At 37.7% G+C, this 16631-nt stretch overlaps 1 long non-coding RNA gene across 1 annotated transcript in view; it reads left to right on the plus strand.

Annotated features, from left to right (window-relative positions):
- LOC138067443 (uncharacterized) overlaps nt 1-16631 on the plus strand; it is a 40744-nt gene that overhangs the window by 9371 nt on the left and 14742 nt on the right. Inside the window, exons 2-3 of the long non-coding RNA XR_011141394.1 lie at nt 1780-1876; nt 14812-14957. This is a non-coding gene — a long non-coding RNA (uncharacterized lncRNA). The remainder of the gene's footprint in view (nt 1-1779; nt 1877-14811; nt 14958-16631) is intronic.

The raw sequence follows: 16631 nt of genomic DNA on the forward strand, positions 1-16631 counted from the left end.
TAGGGCTTTGAATAAAACCGAGAGCATGATCTTGTAATTCTAAATGCTCTGCTAGCTTTGGGCAAATATAGTCTGTTACAGTAGCTACCCTTAAAAAAGATGTAATTTTAGCTAGCTTATTTGCTGCATACCTAGTCTTTATGACAATGATGAAAGAGGATTTCCTCTTCAATGTCATTTTCATTCAAAGGTACTAAATTGGTTGCTCCGTAAATGTCAAACAAAGATTGCTAAACTTGATCCTTAAAATATATTTTTGTGTGTGGAAAAATACAGAAGACAAATCAGAATGGTGCTATTTGCCTCAAATGAGAGAAGATATAGAAAATAACAAAAATATGAAATATATACCCCAATATTTGTCAACTAAAAGAGCCTATGGTAGTAATTACAGAAACTTCAAATTAGAGTACAGAATTGGTATAGTGCATTTGTATATGCAGAAAAAAATTACTGATTTGTTTTGAATTATTACCCTGATATCCAGAAGTGGTATTACTTGAAAATACAGCTGCCTTATAATACCTTATAATACCTTATAATAATGGTCAGATAATGGGCCAAATGAATGTAATTATTTTATGAAATACTGTAATTGTGAACATTTTTCTTTAAAGATAATGTATCCACTGTTTAATGGTCAATATAAAATAGTACTGAGGTCTTTTAGAAGATACTTAAGAAAGATGGAGATTCATGTACAGATTCAAATTTTTCTTAAGCATCCTTATAACAAATTCAGATCCCTTTTGGGAGGTACTTAATGGAACAGCAGAACCCAGGAAACCAGCACCAACCCTTACTGAAGTGCTGTTAAGTGGGAAGCTTAAAACCAGACTACCCAAATATGTAGTCAGTAATGTTATAAAGGAGGTATATAAACCCTTATAAAACAATGAAAAAATAAAATATGATCTGTGCTACAAAAAAGGCATCTCATGAGCCTTTGTACATATAAGACTAGGTATATAAATACAGTGGCAAAATATGAGTGAAAAAAACCAACAGTTTCTTGCAAAAATATCCTCTGCCAGTGAGGTACCCACAAAAGAGAACAGATCTATAGGGGACAATTTTTGCTTCTCTGAGAACAGGAGGAAGAAAAACACAGTGGATTCTGAGTTTCTCAAGTTCTGATATTCTGAAAACTGCAGGCCAATGAGCCAATGCATCAAGCAGTGGATACGACTGAATAGAACAGTCCAGAAGCTATAAATCATTAGATGTTTCAGGTATCTACCAGACATAGGAGACTGATTCAGAGGCTGATTGCAAGCAATTGGCTTATATGTTGCATAATCAATACTGAATTTTCTTTTCCTTTGGAAGAGGGAGAGCTGAGAGTGGGTAACATTTTATGAGACTTGGGTTGAAATATAATCATGGTTGGAAGATTCTGGTTCGAGTCTGTGATTATTTCTTCAAGTATGTCAGTCAAATGTCTCAGGCTAGAGAGAGTTCTCATTATCTAAAAACAAGGAATGCTATATGAAGTGTGACAATATAGCAATATACTCCAGATTGTAGTATGATAATAGCTAATATGTGGTATCAAGCATTATAGCTGTAAGCATCAAACAAGAGAGTGGCTCTTCTGAAGGAGAAGCCTGGAAAATTGAAGATGATGGAATCATAGTGTAGGAGAGAAGAGCTTTTTCCTCTGAAAAGCCTTTTCCTTGACCAGTTGTAGAAATACTATTCCCTGACCTTCCCTTATAGATTGAGTAGATAAATTAACCAACTGTGCGTGAAAAAATCTCTGTGCTGCTTTATTTGCAGGAGGCATGCCACCTTACTTTGAATTTGTGCCATTGAACGTAATCGTACTCCAGGACTGAAAACAAGTGGGAAGCAATTAGACAGATTTTACAGCCAGGTAGGTGAACAATGGCCATATTCTAAAAATACTGAATTCTCCTTCTTACAGTCTATCCATTTTGTCAGGAAAAGGGATTATAGCGCATCTTGAAACTAAACATATCCTGAGGTACCTTACTGGATTATGGTTAGAGGACAGAGTACTTTCTAGGATTATACCCTAAGTGACTAGAGCATATTTTTCACAGATTAATTGTACAATCTGGTGTATTAATATTCCTGTAGAGATGTTAATCCTCTAAATTTGAGTTAAGGTTTAAGTACTGAAGTCAGATTATTTCCATGTTATTTACAAAATCAGGCTTTTACCACTTTCCTTATTTCAGCAGGCAGTTTCAGATAAAATGCATTCTAACCAGAACTGTAGCTAACAGAGTATTAGTAGGTCATTGAGCAAGGGAACAAAGTAATTGGTGACACACTGGTTGACTGGTGAGACAACCTTTCTAAATGTGTCCAAAGAATGTTTCTGCCTTGACACAATGAAGATCCAAAGTGACAGTCAGTAAACTCTTCAGATCTTTGTTTGATTGACAAGATTTGTGGCTTTTCAAATACCACAGCAGCATGTTTGGTAATTTATGTAAGTAATGTGGGGTATCCTCAGGTGTTCATTGGGTTCCTGCAACTAAATGAAGCTTCGATCACATGTCAAGTTCCTGTTAGATGAAAAACAACAAATGGCCTTATGTGAAAATCAAAAGATAGCGTAACACAGTTTCGGTGTGTGCCCGATCTGCCTGATACAGCAGCTACAACAGCTACTGAGAAATATGAGCTTGGAAATAATTGCTTGCCAGTATATCTTACTCCAGTTACATAGCATCCTTCATCTGAGAATCACAATGTTAATGAATCTCCTTAATTTCTTTGTGAGAAAAATAAGTATTGGTGTTATTTGTGTATGTTTAATGGACATTTAGGGAAAGACAGATTAAATGCGGATCAGAAAGAAAACAAAAGCTGGCAGATTCTAATCTCAGCCACCTAACTTTACATACATTGCTTACATAGGTAGATAAACTAGACACTGTAGCGATAACTGTGATCCAGATTATTTCTAGAGTTTTCAGTGAATGAATGAATCACATAGTCTGATCACCATGATCACATGCTGTCTGAATGGACGCCTGCTATTTTTGCCCTGAATTTAACTTGTCCAAGTTATAAAATAACAGAGGTATCCTGTTTATCATGGATTTTCTCTCATGACCTACCATGGACATGCCATGTTTTGATGATATGATCATGAATGTATGGGTGTTTGCTCTCTGCATGCCGCCCTACACCTTGGCTGCATAGAGTTTCATATAGCATTACATGGCTGTTTTGAAGCCTAAACGGAGAGCCCTGCTTACCTCATCTCTCTCTCATGAGAAGAATCTGAAGCTTGATGAAGCAGCCCAGAACAGCCTGGAGGAATGCTACAATGGCTGTTAAGGAAAGTCATGAAGATGAGGTACATCTTATTCTCTACAGAGACATTTTTCAGTGGTCAGTAACAACAATGCTATTTTGTATCAGAAACAACAGGAAAAGCCTTGTTTATTTTCAACATGTACATACTGACACATTTTTAAAGAATTGGTAGGTGTTACGAATTGTGGACTTGACATGTAAATGTTCATAGACTTGCATATGAAAATATAGATGTTACTTCAGATTTTAAAGTTCTGGTAAATAGTTCTACAGTCAGTAATTGCTCAGTGGAATATTAGCCCTCATGACATTGAAACTCCATGTTGTCAATGTTTTGCTGAATACCTTGCTATAATGAACAATACAATATCTTATAAATGCATTTATGACCTTCTTCAATAAGTAGCAGGCTGGTATAGTACTCAAAACCACTGTTGGATCATCAGATTTTTGAGGTTGATACAAAATTGAAATATTTATTTATTTATTTATTTATTGATACACACATACGCACACATGCACACGCACACATATATTCATATATAGGCCTATTACTTGCTCTAAATGCTTTGTGCAGACTTGAGTTCCCTTTTGCATGAAATGTAGTGGTAGCTCTAATGAGAGCTCATGTTCTTTTTTTGTCATCCTTGAAACTGACCTGGAATCCCTGACCAGCCACCCAAGGAGATGAGTTTTAGGAGCACAAGTAATCCCAGGGGGAAACGCCTGTAACACTGGGGACAGGAGTGAGTCTAAAATCTTCCCCCTTTCCCAGGCTTAAGCACTTCACTCAAGACTTCAGACTTGAGAATATATCTTCACACATAGGCACAGGCAAATTCAGTCTATAAAACTCATTATTTTAAAAACAATGCATCTACTAACAAAGGTTTAAGTAGTTAAATATCACTATCCATTTCATCCTAAAAGTGAGAGCTCAGGGAGAGCAGATCCCTATAAGTATCTGATTTGACCTAACGAAACCATCATAAGAGTGAATGTGCTAATTTTGCGTAAAATAGTCTTACAAGACTCAGGATGATACAGGATGGAACAAAGGAGGTCTGCATGTTTTATGCAGGCGACCACATACTTTCCTGTTCTTTCTACTGAAAAGACATTTCAAGTTCATATTCCCATATTTTTTGCAGTCACTGCAGATGAGCAGATAATCTCCAAGTAAGCAATCTGGACCTTGATGAAATCTCATGGGAATGACAAGTTCAGATTACAAATGAATGATGACATTTCAGACCTTTCCTTCAATTCTCTGAAGGTCCTGAAAAAATCAAAGACCATAGTATGTTAGTTGAAAAACATGAAAAATAAATAACTTGCAAAAATCATTGTTTTGCTTGGATTACAAAATAAACTATTGTACTAGGTGCTGGGCAAACATTCAATATGATGCAGAGCTTCCTATAATGGTGTTACTAAGGACCTCCTATAATAGCGTTACTAAGGACAAAAAATATGTTGAATTTTATATAGAGCTTTTCATTATTTGAGATATAATTATGGCAAACAAAATGCTTTAAGTTATACACAGAAAATCTTGTCCCAGAAGCAAAATTAAATAAATGAAAGCTTCTAGATATAAGACTTATTGAAGATTAAATCACTTCGTAGTTATATTTTCTCACTGGAAGTTTCTTCAAGTACTGTGTTAATATATTTGTATATTTAGTTGTAATAGGTCCTATTTTCTGAAGGTATAATATTTTTTCTGCCTTTTCCCGTGCTTACTTGATCCATCCTTTTCTCTAAACTAGCCTGATTATTAATACTTGTCAACATCAAATTCATGAATTAATATTTTCCTTTTACAGAACTCAAAAAACATTTAAGTGCAGTTAATTTGCTTTATATTGCTTCCATATGGAACAAGAATTTTCTCAAAACTAATTTTTCTTCTCAGGTCTTCCAAAAATGTCAATATTAGAATGAAACTCTTATAGTAATTCTCATAATATAATGCATCAACAAGTCCAGCACCTTCTATGCAATTTAAGCATCAGTCACTTTCTGTTCTACTTTTTACTTCATTCTTTGCTGTGATCTGATTTCACAATGTGGTCTATGATAAAATGCACTTTATGATAAGATGTGTGGGTCTCAGTGGTTAACATTTATTTGCTTTTGTTTCTATGTTTCTCTGACAGTCTCTGTGTTGAGCCAGTGAGATTCAAAAGAGGAAAAAGATATCTTTTGGCTGCATAGATCATCATCCTTGCCTTTCCTAGTAGGACTTTCAACAGACTAACTGTAGCAGTAGTTTTTGTGAATCAAATTATACTAGTCCAAAGCAATCTAACTCAGTATGTCTGTTTTAGATCTTGTAGCCTCTTTTTTGCTAACTCATATTTCTCCTCTTTCATCAAGCCATACAGACTATCTCATTTTAAAATTTTTATTACTGAATTGTTTAGTTCTCAATTTAGTCTCTGCTGAAATCTGTTCCTATGCTGCTTCTCTCCCTCCATATGAAATTCAAACTCCTCATCTTCATTTTCTAGGCTTTTTGCAAAAGGCCTAGATATCCACTGTTGTGCACCACATATTGCCATTTTAACCAATGCGTTTTGTGCTAGGATACTAAGAAATCAAATTTGCTTAGCTTGCACTGCCCATAAATGACAATATAGAATGCTGTGCAGTGAAGGACTTAATCCTATATTTGTGCCCTCATTTTCTGCTACCCTCTATTTTACATTGTGATCTCTGTTTCTCGTAGCATAGTCTAGTGGAGGTGAGGACTAATCAATTCTCTCGTAGGCTTTTCATCACTTGCTGAATAGCCTAAGTAAGCCACTTCATCTTTCCATGCCTCAGGATCCTTATTAAAAGGGTGATCCCTATAGAGTCCTGTCCCTAACATAATTTTTTCTATGCTGATCCTTTTTTAGGAACAGGCTTTCCTCCATGAGCCAAATTACTTTTCTTCTTTTCACTCCTTTGCCCTCTTATTACTGCTCACTACCTAATTATATTCCTTTGAATGTTTTTCGATATGTAAGTAAAAATAACAACAAGTATATGTAGACATATATATTAAACAATAGCAGAATCCATAAGAAGCAGCTCAAACATACATTGTCCTACTGTATACCATTTCTCCCCTTTCTGTAAATTGTCTAATCCTACATGGCTCTATGATTGTGAACTCTTCAGCTACAGACCATATTTTCTCATGAATTCTTATGCACATTTACCATCTTGCAGCACTACCTGTGGGCTTTCACAGAGTTCCTCCAAATACATAGAATCACAGAATCACAGAATCGTTGAGGTTGGAAGGGACCTCTGGAGATCATCTAGTCCAACCTCCCTGTTCAAGCAGGGTCACCTAGAGCGTATTGCCCAGGATCACATCCAGACGGGTTTTGAATATCTCCAGCGAAGGAGACTCCACCACCTCTTAGAAAACAGACAGCGAGTCCATGTAAAGGAAGGATTCTGACTCATCCTCCTAGCAGTCCTGCGAAATTAAAGATAGAATAATAATATAGTCAACCACTGTATTAGTTCTCTCAAGATTAGTGCCCTTTCTTCTCTCCCAGGCACTGGGAAACTCCTAAAAGGAGACTCTGGGTACCTCTGTCGTACAAATGACCTGAAAAACAGTACAAAAGTACACTCAGAAGCTAATAGGAAATTGGACATACTAATGTGCGAACAGATTCTATGGCAATAGTAGTCTGCTAGCCCCTCCCCTCCCCAAATCTCTTTGTGTCTAGGAGCTTCATGAATGCTTTTAAGAGTATACATTTACTAAGGTGTACAGAGGAGGTGGCTTGAGCTAACAATTTGTTTCTATTGCATGCTAGCATCTGTGCTGTATCTGTAGGAAGAGACTCTATAAATAACCCAGCCCAGTTACCTTTTTCAGAACTTCAGGGATGGCTAATCCCCAAAATAGATGAATTGCATAACTCAGTTCTCTAAACATACCCATTCACTCTGCAAACTAGGTTCTTTGCACACCACTTTAAAATGAGCGCATCCCTCTAGCTTACAGTTAATACTCATTGGAGAAGCTGTGCAGCTGACACTGTTGTACTCAGTTAGAGGAGCAATGCTAATTTTCAGCATCTGAGGGTTTAGAATTTGGCTGCAGATGTTTGTTAAAATGAATGTGAGAAGAGGAGTAGATTTGAAATATCAGATTGTAATGAAGATTCTAAAGTTAAATTAGGAAGGGCCAAAAAAGCCTACTTTGTATGCACCAGACAGGATGCACGTGGCTGAATTATGTGAGGGGGAACAAATATTCCGTCTGAATCATACACATTTGCAAAACTATCCTTGAACTCAAGGTTACCACAGAAGCTAGAGAAGTGTTTCTTCCTTTAGAAAACAATAGTATTTAAGAAACATTTAATACTAAAGGGAACATCTCATTCTGGAGTTCTGAAATCTGTTTTTAAAGGAGCAACCGCATACAAATCTGCAGACATAGTGCATAATAATTGGCAATGTCTTCCTTGGATCGAACGCTAACTCTCTAAAACTCTGCTAAGGTCCTTTTACTGTGAACTTGTGTACCGGAAGTATTTGCATACAGTATGCTAGAATACTACAGGAGTCCTTAATGCACACAATTTTGTGTCCCGTTATTGTCTTCTCAAGCAGAGCAGTAACATCCCTCATTGCCACAGTGTCCCAGCAGCCTCACAGTGGCAAGAAAGGACATCACATTGGAATGGACAGATCTGAATGCACACATGCTCAAATATAACTTCATCACATTAGGAGTGTACATAGAGGAATCATATCCTCCCAGGAAAGTGTGCTGTACAGCTTGTTATCATTTATGCCAAAACAGGTCTCTTGCTCATTTTCCAGAAGTACAAGAAAAGGTAATTCTCATACCATCTTCGAGGGAAGAATTACTTTATCCATTTTACAGATGGGTGAATGGAAGTAGGAGAAATTATATCTAAAAATCGCAGAGCTGAAATCTACCTATAATGATAGGAAACATCAATGCGAGGCCCCTGCATCACTGCGTGTAATTGGAGATACATGCCCGTAAAAGTGGCCCACACTATATGATGATCTGATTGCAAGGACCAAAAGCTGAGACACATTTTGGAATGTGGGATCTTGCTCTCCAGCCAGCAGTGCAGACCACGGGGCTGCGGCTCTATTACTGGCCTATTATGTAACGGCTGCATGCTCTCCTCTCTGTAAGTGATCTAACTCCTGCAAGAGGCACATATTTCCCACTTTACTAGGGCTGCGATCTCATCTTTTTTTTCCCAGTGTTGAGATTCACAGAGGTAATGCACAAAATGTACAGACTATTTTTTAAGCTTCTTGAATGTTATCAGATTTTCATTCTATTTATGTGTCGTGTTTTGAGCTTTCCAGACATACTCATTTTCTTTCCATCAACCTTCCCTATTTTATCCATCTTCTGTTGTGGTTCTCAGCTGGGTTTTTATTCCTAATTTAAAGTCAGTCATATGAGCAGTAAGGCAAACTACCTACCATATTTCTGAAGAAATATGAATACATATTTTTTCTGCTTAATTTATAGCTCTATTCTCTTGAAGCATGAAGTAAAAGCTCTTTGCAAAAATATAAACACAGAATGGAATGATTGTCATTCTTTGGATTTCTGGGAAGCCTCACACTGACAGCTGTTATTGCTGGTGCCAATCCCACCTCATGTAATAAAACACTTCTCTGTATTATCTCACTGCACAAGTATGATAAGTACTTCGTTACAGGCATTTACTTGCATCCTAGTCCATCTGTGACAGTGAAACACAGGTGCTAAGATGTCATTCGGCTTCTGTGGCTGCGTTGTGAATAGCATTAGACTAACCGAGTGATCATATCACACATCAATAGTTCTCATCAACAAACATCTTGCATTTGTCATTTCTGAGTACAGACTGTGAAGGGCTTTTCAAATTTCTCCATGTTCTGAAGAGATTACTGTCCATATAACATTTTTAACAGAAGAAGCTTTTAACTATCTCCTATTTCATAGAATCATTCACATTGGAAGAGACCTCAGAGGTCATCTAGTCCAACCTCAGCAATGAATTCAGAGCAGGCTGATGAGGGCTTTATCCAGTTGGGTCTTGAAAACCTCCACAGAAGGAGATTCTGTAAGATCTCTGAGCAACCTGCTCCCGTGCTTAATTGTCCTTACAGTGAGAACTTTTTCTTCTTTATACCTAGTCAGAATCTCCCATTTCATTTTGTAGCTTTATTGCCTCTCATTCACTCACAATGCACCTCAGTAAAAAGCCTGGCTCTGTCTTTTTGGCAGCCTCCTCATAGGTACAGAAAAGCTTTTGTCACATCATCCCTAAGCTTTTTCCAGGTTGAACAAGTCCAGTTCCTTCAGCTTTTCCTCCCGAGGCAAGTGCTCCAGCCCCCTGACCATTGTGGTGGGCATCTGCTGGACTTGCTCAACTTTATCATCTTTCTTGTACTGATAGCCTCAAAACTGGACGTAGTATTCCAGATGCAGTCTAATGAGTGCTGAGTAAGAGGGGATAAAGATTTCTCTTGATCTGCTGGCTATGCTGCTGTTGATACAGCCCAGTATGCTGTTAGTCTTAATTGCTGCCAGGACATACTGCTGAATCATGTTTAACTCACTGTCCACCAGGATCCTGAGGTCCTTTTCAGCAGAGTTGCTCTCCATCCAGTCCCCAGCCTCTGCTATTGCAAAGGAAACGAAGTCCTTCTGAATGGCAGTCTTACCTTTGAGCCATCAAGTGTCCCCCCCCAGGTTGTGGTCACCCTCACATTTGCAGAAGGCATATTCTGTCTTATCATCCTTGTCACTGATGAGGTTATGAAACAGGACAGGTCCCAGAGTAGAGCCCTGACTCTTGCAGTCAGCCTCCAAGTGTAGTACAAACCATTAGCCACTATACTTTCAGCTTGATGATCTAACTGGTTTTTCATCCATCCAATTGTCCATCTGTCTAGACTGTAATGTCCCAATTGGGTTACAAGAATACTGTGAGGGACTCTGTCGAAAGCCTTGCTAAAGTCCCCCACTATCTCCTTATCCCACAGAGCTAGTCATTTCATTATAGAAGGCAATCAGGTTGGTCAATGCCATGCTCGCTATTCCCATTACTTTTTTCTCCTTATGTGCCCAGAAATGGATTTCAGGAGGACTTACTCTATGATTGTACGGGGACCAAAGTGAGGCTGAAAAGCCTGTAGTTCCCAGGATTGTCCTTCCTGAAGCAAATGCAAAAAAATCTGCAAGACACATGCAAATTAGATTACAGTTTCCAGTGTGTTTCTACAGGAAATAAAAAAAAAAATTCTAGACTGAGATAGTTACATAGCAGTTTCATAGCCAAAATAAAAAGCAAGGAAAAAATGCAATGTATTGAATAGTATAAAGAGAGGTTGACTGAAAACAACGGTGTTTTAGCTCTGCAAAAGAAACTGAACTAGACATTTCAAGTGTCATTACAAAGGAAATGGTATAATAAGTAAGGAAAGAAACAAGCTATGTAAGGTGGTTAAGGGATCTTCAGTATTTAGTTCTGTTTACAATACACGGAACATTCAATAGAAATAGTCTGTGGTCTTGAGGACAGTGAACCAATTGTGTCAGTCTTTAAAAAGGCCATTATGGTGATCTGGTGTTTTATAAAATAGATTAATTTCTGTACAGTGGTTGCCCTTATAGTTAAAATGGAATAACAAAAATTACAGTATGAAGCACAAAGTTCCCATCTTACTTATCTCTCAAAATTTGCAGAATATACCAATAAAGCAGTAGATAACGAAGACAAAATGGACCTTGAGTTTGTCCTGATTTAGTAATTCCTATGATCATAAGACTGTCTCATGTCAAAAGATGTCATCACCTGCGTATAATTTTCCCACAGGTATTTTGCCTCCTGGCTTTCACTGTTTACACCAGAAAAAAAGAATTCAAATACTGAAAAAATACTTATATGAAAGAAAAGAAAACTTGAGCATTTAAACTCCCCTGAATCAATATTTTGTGTTTTACCTCTTTTGGGACCTTTATCATGCAATACATGGTCTACAAGTTGGCTTTGGCAAGTGTTATAGAAAATTATAGCCTCTTAAAGTATTTCAGCAGGCAGTGGTGAAACATTCATATGGGAAAGCGTTTCAAAATCTGATGCATTTGCAGCATTTCAATAATAAGTACTCCAGTATAAATAAAACTATACCATTAGTCATGGGTGTTTGTAATCAAGGATGGATCTGCTGAGATAGATGTATCACAAAGGACATACTTTGACTAGCATGCATTTTCCTTGGCTTCTGTTATCATTCTGTCTCTATGGCCAATTGATTTCTTCAGATATCTTTCTTAGAACTAGGAAAACAAATCTGAGGTACAAAGTATTATGTGGGAGCAGGTGTCATTTGAACTTATCACACTGTCTAAATCACACATATCACAAGTTGAAGAAGCACTTTGTAATGCTTTTCTGTTCACTCAGTGTATGTGCACAGAGGATAGTAGATTTGTTACTGTGATGTGTTTATTTTTTCTGTCACAGAAGACCTCTGACAACACTTTCGGAAGTTCTGTGGCAGTGACTTCCATCAGTATAAATTAGATGGACCAAATTTTCTTAAGTGGCCATTGAAACTATACCATGAGTATGTTTATTTTTTCATTTGAGCAATTTCACAGGCATGGAACCTCATATAAATTTCATTGGAAAGCACTGCTCTTACAGGCCTAAAGTTCTCACTGGGGCAACTGACTTGACTGTAACAGTGTTCCTGAAAGGAGAATTTGCTTATAGATCAAATTTTCTAGCTACCTGCTTTCTGTTCTGAGAGGTAACATGCGTTCATTAAGAGACTTTTTACCACTGTAAAGATATGGATGCACAGCATGAAATCCTGGTCTCAGTGAAGTCAATTTGCTGTTAAATTCTGATAGATGATATCTGTTAATTGACATCATCGGTGGACCTAAGCTTTTACTCAAAAACATGCAAGTTAAATGAATTGAAGTTGGGTAAAAATACCTCTGAAAATTGTGTTCCTACAGAGTTAGTAAAATTATAGGGATGACATTGGTTTCTAAGAGACTCCCTCCAACTCCTAGCACGAGGACAAGTTCTGGAACTTAGGGTTTAGCTTATGTTTAACCTGGGAATCTTCTTTTCTCTTATGGCTGTTTCCTTTGATGATGTCCACAGTAAAAGAATGGATCCAAGTGACCCCTGTACTACTAGCAAGGATAAGGGTTAGTTGCTGGGGAATTGAGAGAAAATGGTGAGAACCTTAGGGATAAGATTGCTTTTCATCTCCACAAGGGTAATCTTCAGTTATGCCTATATTAGAAAGGTGAGCAAGATCACCTTGATTGTGTGTTAGGGCCTAATTAGTATGCTATCAAACATTTTTTTTTCCAGATTTTAGTACAAGAGTGAACATGATGGGTTTTAAAATACCTATGAAGAAAAATTGTTTTCCTCTGTATATTAATTTAAAGACGTTTCTCTCTTGTCTACCAAAAAAAAAAGTTGCAGAGTGAACAGTTATGTACTGAGAGCCATCTAAGAAAGCATAAAGGTGCAGGCACTGCCCTGTGTCTGAGTATGCTGTTACAAACCCTGCCCTCACGTGGACAGAAGGGAAAGTTCTTTTTTTCTTTTAGTTAAAATGCGTCATGTCGGTCGAATTATCGTCAGGAACACAGTGAATGATTTGCTCTTGCTACTGAGACAAAAAATATGGGATGCCTCCTTCATATTATTAATTTAGAAGCAAGTTCTTCATGTGTGTGGGAAGGAAACAGATAACCAAAAGGCCGCATCCTAAGGAAAATATCTAAACAACTTACTATGCAAATAATACAGAGTATGTCAGAACCTTTCCATGGCCACTGGGCCAAGTTAACTCTAGAGTAATTCTGGTGAAGTCAATGTCCTGTGATTACACAAAGGTTGAATCCGGATGTGATGTGACTGATTTCCCTCAGTTTAACTGTTGACAGATGAACTCTTACAGATTTTGAATGAATGCATTAGGATATTATCACCCTCCCTGCTCACTCCTTCTTCCAGGTAGATGTTACTGCCACAATTGTTGAGCCATAGGAATTAGCCATATGAGCATTTTTAATCAGCTGCATAGCAAAGACTGTAGGTTTCTAGCCAGAACAAACCAACAGAAGCTAGACCTATGTGAACAAAGTTTATAGATTTGGTATAAATAAGGTATAAGTAACCAAGTAGATATAGTAATAGTGTTTCACACAGTACACGCTGATGGTAAGTGCTGTTTTAGAGATTAAGATTGTACTACTACAGCAGAATACTGATGACAAGTGTTATTATCGGTATACTACTGTAGTAGTACAATCTTAACCTCCAAAATCATACATCCCCAAAGATCTGCTCATTACAAAAATAGGCCATGTTAAACTGTTACATGGAATAGAACTTTAAATACTTTTTAAAAAGTAATTAAGAAGCTTTTGAAAATGTTTATCTTCTTCTTTGTAAGGACTTGGGCTATGTCATGGAATCCAACATATAAGAGTTTAGAACCATTGCTCTACTATCAAGTAGAGCACTCTCTACTTAATTCCTTCTCTCTTCTACTTAATTCCACTCTCTACTTAATTCCTTCAATACTGCAAAAACATCCCGCATCGAAACCAAACACTCTGAGAGTTTCTTATTTTCCAACAAGAATAAAATTTGTCTTGTATATCTTGTATGTTGATTTCCCAGGAGAGATCTAGGTATATCTCCAAGGATACTATTTCATCCTTAGAATATCCGTGGTCTAAATTATCTTCTGGTGTCATTGAACATAGAATTATGCTTAGAAGATTTGTATTACAATCTCAAAAATTCTTCTCTCTCTTCCAGCCTTCAAAACTGAGTTAGTCCTCTGCTAGACTTGAAAGGAATGTGGATATATCAGTGTGGGTGCATGGTAGAACTGCATTTTGTCACATTTTATCAAGTGACGTTTATTCCTTGCACTGTATCTCTACACCTGACAGTACAGGCACTCACCGTGATAAGGAAGGCAAGAGCATTGCAAAGCAATTCTCTAAAAGCTGACTCCTTGTGCTTCCCCCAGTTTTGAAGCTGAGGTTACAAAAAAGTCACATCTCTGTTGGAAAGGATGTTCAGATAACTATTTTCTGTTTGTAGTGGGCTCATGGAGTTTAAGAAGAAACTAAATCCAATCAAACTGCGCAGAACATTTGCTACATATTCAACTCACTGCAGGTGCTGTATGCAGTTCACTTGATTTCCAGATGTAAAGCTACTGTTTAAAAAAAAGTGAACCCTGAACTCTCAGACTTTATTGACCTTAGCAAATGCTAAGAAAGCACTGAAAATGTGAAGTGTAAAAAATGTATTAATAATAGAACTATGACTTTATCCACCCTAGGAAGCTTTATGATGGCAGAAAATGAAATAGTAACATCCCAAAGAAAGAAAATAAGGAGCTGAAAAATTGGAAGAGTTCTGTCACTTAAACTGATTTAAAATGTTCTTACAGCTCCTGTTTAACCTGCACCACCAGTGAATCAGTTGGAGAAGAAAATAGTTGTTCGTGATTTGTCATCACTGCCTATGTGTACAGTTCATGATCAAGACAAGGGGACACACCTTTCTCTGGGAGAAGACTGAGCAAGACCTGACAAGGTTGGTAAAATTGACTAGGAAGGGTGGGAGTGGAGGGAAGGAGCAGAAAGGGAGAAAGGAACTCTTTCACTTAAAAGAAAGACCTTTTGTTTTTCTTTCAGTCAGTCTAAAGACACAAAAGGAATGGGTATATAGTTATACTTAAGCAAAATACATGTTATTAACTAACAGTTTTTTTATGAGTATTTTTCCATGCATTTTAATGGTATTTGAGCTTAGCGCGTTTCCCCCATACCTAAAGAAAAATGCCTGTGAAAATAGAGCCCTAGCAGGCCTAGAACGCAGAAGTGATTTCAAAGGTGATTTTTTCATGACGAGATGTAGTTATATTTTGTGATACTACGCAGCCCACAGTAAATTAGGGATCTAGTCTTCCTTCTGCTGCATTCAGAAAACGTGCAATTAATTTTATTGCCCCTGCCTGTCTGGTCTTTCCATGACAACTGTGCATGATTTGGAATTGCAGTACCTTATAGATCCATCTGGCAGTTGTTAAGACAGTGGGCTCATTGTCTGTCACAGTAAAAGAAGGTATACAGACACAATTTTCTACTCACTCATACATATTGTAGCGTCTTATGTCTCCTTTCACAAGGTGCAGATTATCCAAGATATCTCACAGTGGAAAATCAAAATCCTCTAGGGAGTCACAAACATGTTCAGTGTTCTTAAACAATAAACTTTGGACACAGGGCGCTTGCTTTATTTCTACTCTGTCACAATTTTAAACCCAAGGTACTCCACAGTTTCAATGGGGTTACAAGTGATTTGCCTATGCAAGAGAGGTGGGCTGTATATTACCTAGCAACATTTTAGCATTTGACATCTTCAAAGTTATTTACAGTACAAACATGAATGAATGAATGAATGAATCCTGACTAACCTTCAAGAACAGAAAGGTAAATTATACTACTCCATGTTCACAAAGAGCACAAGTGACTTTCTGGGAAACTGCTGGCAGATCTGATGTTAGAATTTGGAATTTTAATCACAATGTTGTACTTAGTCTGTTAGATCTACTGTAGAAAAACAGGCCATAGAGGAGATGTGGTCCAAAAGAGGAATGGGCTAATACTTCAATACAGAAGCAAATGGACTTTGTTTGCTGTGATACAGAGAGGTAGAATGTAACGGATCAGACTATTTCTTCCCATCAGGAATAACCGGTACCAGAATAATTTGACTGCAAAATTATTGAAGGTCTAGTCTATGATTGCATTGACCTAGCAGGGCAATTTGTGCTGCATATCCATCATATGACAGGGAAGGGGCTGCAGTGCTCTTGGGAAAGGAGGAGTAGACTGCAGCTACCAGAACAATTTATCCAAAAGGTGGCCTGCTCCCTGTCTGCATCTCCCAAGGGGGAGCCTTGGGAGTACAGATGGGAAGGACTGGGAGGTGTGAAATGGTAGTAGCAGCTCAATCCTGTCTCTTCTCCCAAGAATCCCCCATATATGAAGAGGAACTGGACATATCTGCGTGTATGTGCAGTGCAATACCCAAGCGGGGAATAAATCATTCCTGGGAAACATCAGTTTTTCTAACCATGTATATGTGCAGCAGCCATGGTTATGCGAAGGGGCAGAGGCTGGAATGTATGGCTTCTGAAGCCCCCCAAAGGGCACCACCTGAGAAGGTGGGATAGGCACAGCTGACTTTGGGGAAAGTGTAAGG

This window comes from Struthio camelus, chromosome 5 (assembly GCF_040807025.1).
Source record: "Struthio camelus isolate bStrCam1 chromosome 5, bStrCam1.hap1, whole genome shotgun sequence".
In the NCBI taxonomy this organism is placed as follows: Eukaryota; Metazoa; Chordata; class Aves; order Struthioniformes; family Struthionidae; genus Struthio; species Struthio camelus.